At 35.5% G+C, this 8,168-nt stretch overlaps 1 non-coding gene across 1 annotated transcript; it reads right to left on the minus strand.

Annotated features, from left to right (window-relative positions):
- Positions 1-8,061: 8,061 nt before the first annotated feature.
- On the minus strand, positions 8,062-8,168 carry LOC145056006 (small nucleolar RNA R71). The gene has a single exon (XR_013685548.1). It is a non-coding gene; the product is annotated as a small nucleolar RNA R71 (small nucleolar RNA).

Here is an 8,168-nt window from a genome sequence, read left to right on the forward strand (position 1 = left end):
CTATAATATTATTATGTAATCAAATTATTTAATTAGTATTTATCAAGAATTAATTTGGAATTAATTTTGTGATCAAAAGAGACTAATTAAATATAAGGGGTTGATTGATAAATCATTCATTCTTATGGTGTCGGCCAATGATCCATGATTCCTTAGGTTGGGCTAAACCCATGTGACAACCCATGGAGGTTTAAACCCATGTGTCCTATTTAATATGGAAGGTCATGGCCATTAAGGTTTACATGGTGTAAACCTAATCTTGCCACACTATATAAGAAGCCCCTTAGCATCCAAAAACGTGCACGAGTGATCATTGGAATCCATGAGCCGATTTTGGTGTTAGAAACTCTCTCAAAATTCATCCTTTGTCTTAGGTGTGTTGTGATTCCATTTGAGGCATTCATAATATTGGTGCTAAGTTCTTAAAGGCCAAATACAACAAGGTTTCCAACTACAACAAAAGGTATGTCATCTAACTAGAACTTTGTAGTAAAGATGCTCTGTTGCATGCTAGTTAGGATGATGCTTTGGAAAATTAAAGTTTGCATGTATAGTAGAGAAAACATAGATACAAAGCATCTACGGTCACATGTACATAGGAGTGTTGGAATGCTCAAAACCATGCACCGAACCCAACTCATATAACAGGCCCCGCCCAACCATACATAACGGGTCCCGCCCAACGTCTGCCAAACATAGCGGGCCCCGCCCTACAAAACAAGCCTCACCCAAATGTACATAATGGGCCCCAACCAGCCATACAAGACATAAGTTTTTATGTAGTTAGTGATCAGATAGACAGTCGAACAGATGAAATACACGAGAGCAAACAATCAGATAAGAACATCACAATCAAGCATTAGACCAAGAGTTCTGAAGCTATCCGAGTTATACTATATATGAACCAAGATATCAATACCACATAACCATATAACATAAGCACATGCATAGCTAACATAGTACGTTCTCTTGGAACCAACCTTCCCTAGTTACCCTACCAAAAATACCTCCAAACAGAATCATATTGTCAAAAGTCAAAACCTTACCAGTCTAGCATACTTAAGCACCAAGTGCTCTAACTGCATATCATTACAAGATGTCACCTTATCCACTAGCATACTTGTACTATAATAGTACATCTATCCTACCACATAAAGGATATATAATGCGATACATGGCATAGTGAAAAATCACCTGAATTGACGAACCGAAGATATAGAACAACACTTTCTCACCTTGCACTGCTCAATCGAGCAAAGCGACTAACACCATGATACATTAATACTCAATCAACAACCCACATCCTCCAAGTTTGCCCCTAGGTCAAATTGATCAAAAGTCAATATTCAAAGGTCCAAAAATTCAACAGCCAACTTGGTTAAAGTGGACGTCACGTCTGTTGGATTAGCTGTCTAAGCCCATAACTATTTTCGTATGTACTTAACCCGATTATGAGCATGGTCCTTTTGGGTTGCCTTCACCATAGCAACTGATAGGATGAACTAAGGAGAAAGAGGATTAATTATGATTTATTAATAAGAATAATATATTAAAGGAGAAATCATATTGATTAATTAATATTAGTCAAGAATTAATTAAGAATTAGTTTTGTGACTAAAGGAGATTAATTAAATAAAGGGGACTAATATTGCAATTATATGATAGTTGCATAAATGGGTAATGGACTCCATAGAGGTTGGAGTGGATGAAATATATGGGGAAACCCATAAGAATTCGTCTAACGCCTCTAAGGAGAGAGTCCATGGGTTGCTTGAAGCTTCAGCAATCAAATTAGGGTTTCCTTGTTTGATAACCCTAATAGCCTAACTATATAAGAAACCCCTAAGGCCCCAAAAACATGGTGAAGTGATCCCTAAGGGTTCTTGGACGTTTTGTGCGTTCTCCTACTTCTCTTTGTTCATCTTTTTGCCCATGGTGTTTGTGATTCCATTAGAGGTGCAACATTTGAGGCACTAATCTTTCAAGAGTCAAGATCAAGAAGAATTAAGACTGTTATTACTACATAACAATCAAGGTAAGATCAAAACCCTAATTCATATGTTAATTCGATTATTGTATGCTAGATCTAGGGTTTATGAGCTTTGGATGATTATTGAATGTTCATTAGCCAAACTAGATCCAAAGCTTTAGGGTTTGCATGTACACCATAGGATTGATGTAGTGCTCAAAACCCATCAGTGTGGTATCAGAGCCTAGGCTGTTTATTTGTTGTATTTGATGCTTAATTGTTCGTTGCTTGCTTGAAAATCGAAATTTTTTGCTTCTGACTGGCTGAGTCACTGAGTCCATGAATGGACTCGACGAGTAGGTCCTACTCGGCGAGTTCCATTGTGGACTCGACGGGTCAAGGGCTCTGGTGCCGGGATTTTTGATTTTTCTTCCAGATTTTGTTGAGAATTGCTTCCAAATCTCGTTTTTATTGCCTAAAATCGATTTTTTAAGTTTCGAATGGTTATCCTCATCAAAATTGATGGATTTGGATAAATATGGATAATATACGATTATTATAAGTCAAATATTTAACCTAGTAAGTTTGAAAAGTTTCAATTTACAGCCTGTAGGTTTTATTGTTTAAATTTGAACTTAAAAAGTTTTAGTTTTGAAATTTAAAGAGTTAAACCCTAATATTTTGGAAAAAATTCAAAATTTGTCCTCAAGTTTTGGAATTTAAAATTTTGATTAAAAGTTTAATTTTGAAATGTTAAATTCTAAAACCCTAGTATTTTGAAAAGTTCAAATTACACCCTTATGCTTTTATTAAATTAATTAAGTGTATAATTAAAAGAGAGTTAATAAATCCATTTTGATATGGTTTATATTTAATTAAATTAAAAGGTATAATTTATTAAATTAGACCACCTAGTATTTTAAAAGTGTAAAATACACTCTTATACTATATATAAAATTAAAATCCTAATATTATATATGTATGAGTAAAGAATCAGTCTTCCTGTTAGTAGGGCTCATTCACGAAGCTGGTCTCTAAGGGGTGTTTAAGGAAATTGCCTATAAAATGGCGATTGAATGGTACCCACTCTTACCCACCGCACTCTTAACTAGTGGAGGGTCGTTAGCCGAAAGGGTAGGTTATGACACAACCTTCCATTATAAGTATAATGAAATACGAAGTAACTAAACACTTTTATAAATTCCCAAATCTTAGTTACTTTAGGAAAAATGTGGAGTTGGTGCGAATCCATGAAATTGCACATTGCACCTTGTTGGTCGTTAGTGGAACATGTGTGGATAACCGGCACACTAATATGGGACCAATGAAGGATGGCAATGGGTAGCTTGATGTTTATCATAGATCAATGGAGCGTGTGTGGTTAACCGGCATATTGATTAGGTGATTTGTAACATCGAGATTATCGAGCTAATTTGCATGGTTATCCACACCTTGTTTGTGATCCTCGGCATCCTAGTCACAAATGAAGGGCACAATAGAGATTTAAACATGCCATTGAAAAGTTCAATGAATCTCAAAAGATCTAGGAGTTTCAATTCATTTAAAACTTAAATTTCCTTTTCGTTTTTCATGGTGGAAATTGATAAATTGTCATTTACCTACCTTCAAATGTTCTGCAATTTGGATTACGACATCCCTCTTCCGAATTGTAGAATATTGAGTTGGGTCGTAGCCATAATATTTCATTTGTGTGTTTTATTAAGGACTAAATCAACTAACTTGAATTTTTCTCCTGTTTTGTAGATGTCAAAGTCTAGCAACCATGGTCTTCCTGAATCCATTGGAAAAAAATTTCCACTTGAAGATGGTGTTCCACGATTGGATTGTGGAAATGGAAATCATGCATCACTTCCTCCACCTCCTCCAATAATTCTCCCTGACCCACATGTTCGAAGACTTGAAAATTTCAAGGTCACTTAAGGCCTATTGACGTAAAGACACGAATATGGAAAGTCGATATGCGTTCATGTCTTGGATATGAAGTTGCAAATTGATAGAATGGGAATGTTGGCTGACGATGTCTCGGAGAAGTTGGTTGTTGGCTTGGTTTTGCACTCACTTCCCGAATCATAAAGTAAGTTCGTTAGAGAGTACTATATGATGGGACATGACGTGGCCCTCATTGATTTGACTTATTTGCTTATTGATGTTGAATCAGAAATGATTTTGCGCACCAGTCGAGCAAATTTTCCTGGGAAATAAATATCCCAACCTTCTATGGGCAATGGGAACATTGGAAGTCCAGAAAAGTTTTCTCCTCGCAAGAAAAAGGCTGAGTCTGAGATAGTCCCGTGTACCATTCCAGAAGAATCCATATGTTTCTAGTGCCAAAAGAGGGGGCATTGGTTACGAAGCTGCCCTGACTGCCTGAGAGATCTAAGAGATGGGAGAGTCAAGATGTATGACTCTACTTTAGGTAAAATCCACTATCTAACTCTATTAAGTTCCTATTCATAGATTCTTAATACATGATGTGATAAGATTAAATTTTGATTTTTTGTGGGATCAAAGAAAAGAAAGGAAGCTTAAAGGAAGAAGTGAGCTGAGTCTAATCGCGAAAAAATGGATTTCGATCGCATGATTCGATGATCGTAATTTTGAGCTGATGCTTAGAGTTATGATAGAGTGATTAGGAATATGTAATAGCATAGTTTTCATTTGAATTGAATTGTGAGGACAAGTTTTTCCGCATCTTTTATAAATAAAATGAATTTTTTGTTTTTTTCTTATTTATATATTTACTTGCAATGGCATGTGTGAAAATTGATGTTTGTGTATTTCTATTTTTAGCAATGTTGAAACGGATATGATTCTTAGTTATGTTATTTGTGGTAATGTCGCGAATTTACCAAATAAGGAAAGAGTCCCATCTCCTAAGTTTCAATTGGACAGAAGCTTAGAATCATATGATTTGAGTCATGTGATATATGGAAATCTTGGTACTTAGAAAATTAAGATTGATTCCTTGTTCACATAAGTATGTGAGTCAAGTGAAAGATTAGGATATCTAGTACGCAATGTTGTGTACACGTCAAGTCCACCACAAATAACAATAAGATTATTCGTCATGATTTACTAAAAGTCTAGTAAATGTGGTTATGCTTACAAGATTAAGTATAATTCTGAATCATTAAAAAGTTTCAATGAATGCCAGTAAGAATAAGAAGCATCAATTAGGCATAAATATAAAAGTTCACCAATCTGAAAAGATGAGAAAGTACTTTAGTGTCATGTTTTATGATCGTATCATTGATTATGAAACCATATCACAATTGATCCTCTAAGGACACCTTAGTGCACTAGCATGGCTAAGAAGAGGAATCGGAAATTGTTGAAATGATTAAATCAAAAGGATGAGTCATACTTCATTCCAAAATCAAGTCTTAGAGTCATACTCTAAAATTGTGACTTGAGTGACACATCTTAAGAAGTTTTTAACACACTCATCAAATATGGAGTAGAAAAATGTGTTTCTTAATCTTGCACGTCTGAAATTGGTAAATTGTGATGTTTTGGATAAGACAAAGAATAACTAATACCAATTGTGTGTAGTTTTGTCTTGATAAGAATCCTCGCTAAATCTTGAATATTTGTTTGTCAAGAAATGTTTCTTGACAAGAGAATCTTATATGTCAAGATATTAATGGGAGTCTAAATGATCTCGAAAAGTTTCAAGAACGAATAAAGAATAAACCTAGTTAATCTCTAGCACACAACTTGAGGTTTGTAACCTATCGTGTTGACATATTCTTGTTTCTGTGCCATTCCAGTTTGGTTAACTATGCATGTGAGTTCTATGAGTTCTCAATTGATTTCATATAGGCAAGACACCCTGATTGATATTGCCATATTTATACCTATTTTTAGGCAATATTTAAGTACATTTTTATTAATAAGTTGATAAAATGTTTAGAATAATGGTACTTATGACTTTAAATTGTTATTTTTAGTCAATTAAAAGTATTTTCGAAGAGAGGAACCAAAAGCGACAATATGTAGAACATAGGAGACTTGGAACACAAGAGATGAATAAATCCACGAAAATTACTAAACCCACAACATGGCCAGGATAGCCACGACGTGGCACGATTATTCCAGAAGATAAAGATCGCGTTATGGAGGAATCCTTGCCCGATAAGGATAACTTGGGGACCACGACATGGCGCGAGATTTTGGAGGATATTTAAGCATTCTTGATCATTACGAAGTGGAGACTTTTTGGCTGAAGAAAGGAGTTCCAGAAGGCGATTTTGAGCAGAAGAAAGGGTCTGGAAAAAGGTTTTCAACACCAAAAGAGTGAAGGTCCATAATTTAGTTTAATTATTTGTTACCTAGGAACATGTTTCATTACACTTTGATTTGTGTTAGTGTGTTAGTTGCTATTATGAGCAGTTGAATCTAGCTACTCTTGTTTAGCTAGATGAAGCTTCTAACTTATGAATAGCTTAATTTTTATGGATTTATTTAGTTGGTAAATTGCTTGTGTTTGATTTGTAGTTACCTAGCATGTTTGTGTTTGTTTCTCTACTAGCTTGATTACATGTTCTGTGTAGCTTAGTGACCATTAACTGCATGAACTTGTTTACCTAATGATTTAGTGAACATTAAATTGTTGGAGCTAAGATTGACTAATCTTAGTTAGTAATTAGAGTAAATAAACTTAGCTCTGTTAGAGAACGTGGATTGTGACTATAATTGCGTTTGATAATAAATCTTACATAGCATATTTATATTGATAATTGATTATGTGTTTAATTGTGTGTGACCATACATAGTTTGACATGAATTAATTAATTATTGGTAAAGTTAGAACTAAATTACTAATACAATTAAAACCAACTTGATAATCCATAATAATTAGCTAGCCATAAGGACGAAGAGGATTCGAACTAAACAAGAGTGTGTTTTTACCTATTGAATTTGAGTAAAGTTCATCTGATCTTGTAAAATCAGATAAAAACCCCTTTTAAGCTTGTTAATAATTAGTTTAATTTAATAGTAAGTAGATTAATTAGTAACATCGTTCCCTGTGATCAACACCCGACTTACCCAAGCTATACTGTAATCTGACTAGGTACACTGCCTATAAGTGCATAGTTAGTTTAAGTTTGTTAGGTTATAAATATTAAAATTAGTGGGTACTTTCGTGCACATCAAGTTTTTGGCGCCGTTGCCGGGGAACGGCTTTGTTTATTAGCTTATTTATTTACATTAAATTAATCGATCCTTCTTGTGGAGTAAAACCAACAAAAAGTTAATTTTTCAGCAAAGTTTAATTTTTTTTAGTCACAGAGTCCACGACATGGCCAAATCCGTGCCACGACGTAGACATCCAGAACTCTAGATTTTTAGTTGTTATTTAATTTTTCTATTTTAGTTCAGTTTTACGTTTGTTTATTTAGTTTATCTGTAGGAGTTCAGGACCAGAGGCTTAAACACACCCTTGGTGCCACCACTTGAAGATCCCGAGTCTGCAATTCACAAGAAAAAGACGCCCTTACAAGAATTCAAATCAGCTTTTTCAAGGAAGTCGGGAAAGAAGACAAGGGAGTCAAGTTCATCCTCAAGGCACAAGAGCAATTTTGAGCATTTTGATCAAATACCCGTCCAAACCGAATCCGAATACGATACCGAGCCGGAATTTGAAGAATATACGAGCGAACCCAAGAACGAGCCAAGGAACGAGATGACAAACATTGAAGAGATGTCCATGGGAGCTAACAAAAAGCGGATCCGAGATGATGTGGGTCCCAGTTTAGTCCAACCCGCAATACCTGCCACTGCCACATTCGAGCTGAAGGGGCACATCTTGACTACACTAAAAGATATCCCATTTTTTTGGGAAAGATCATGAGGATGCTTTTAAGCATCTAGATGAAGTTAACGACATTAAGGATTACTTCAATGTCTCAAATGTCAACAGAAACACCGTCTTGCTTAGGATGCTTCCCATTACTTTCAAGGGAGCTGCTAATGAGTGGTTAAAATCACTTCCACCGGGTACAATCACCACTTGGGCTCAAATGCGTGAGCAATTTCTTGATCAGTTTTGCCCACCATCCAAGATAGCTAAACTCAAGAAGGCAATAGCCAACTTTGAGCAACAACCGGGGGGGTCATTATACGAAGCATGGGAGCGGTACAAGGGCTTGCTCAGAAATTGCCATCGACATGATCT

The sequence above is a fragment of the Lactuca serriola genome, chromosome 5 (genome assembly GCF_051521515.1).
Source record: "Lactuca serriola cultivar US96UC23 chromosome 5, Lser_US96UC23_V15, whole genome shotgun sequence".
Classification (NCBI taxonomy): Eukaryota; Viridiplantae; Streptophyta; class Magnoliopsida; order Asterales; family Asteraceae; genus Lactuca; species Lactuca serriola.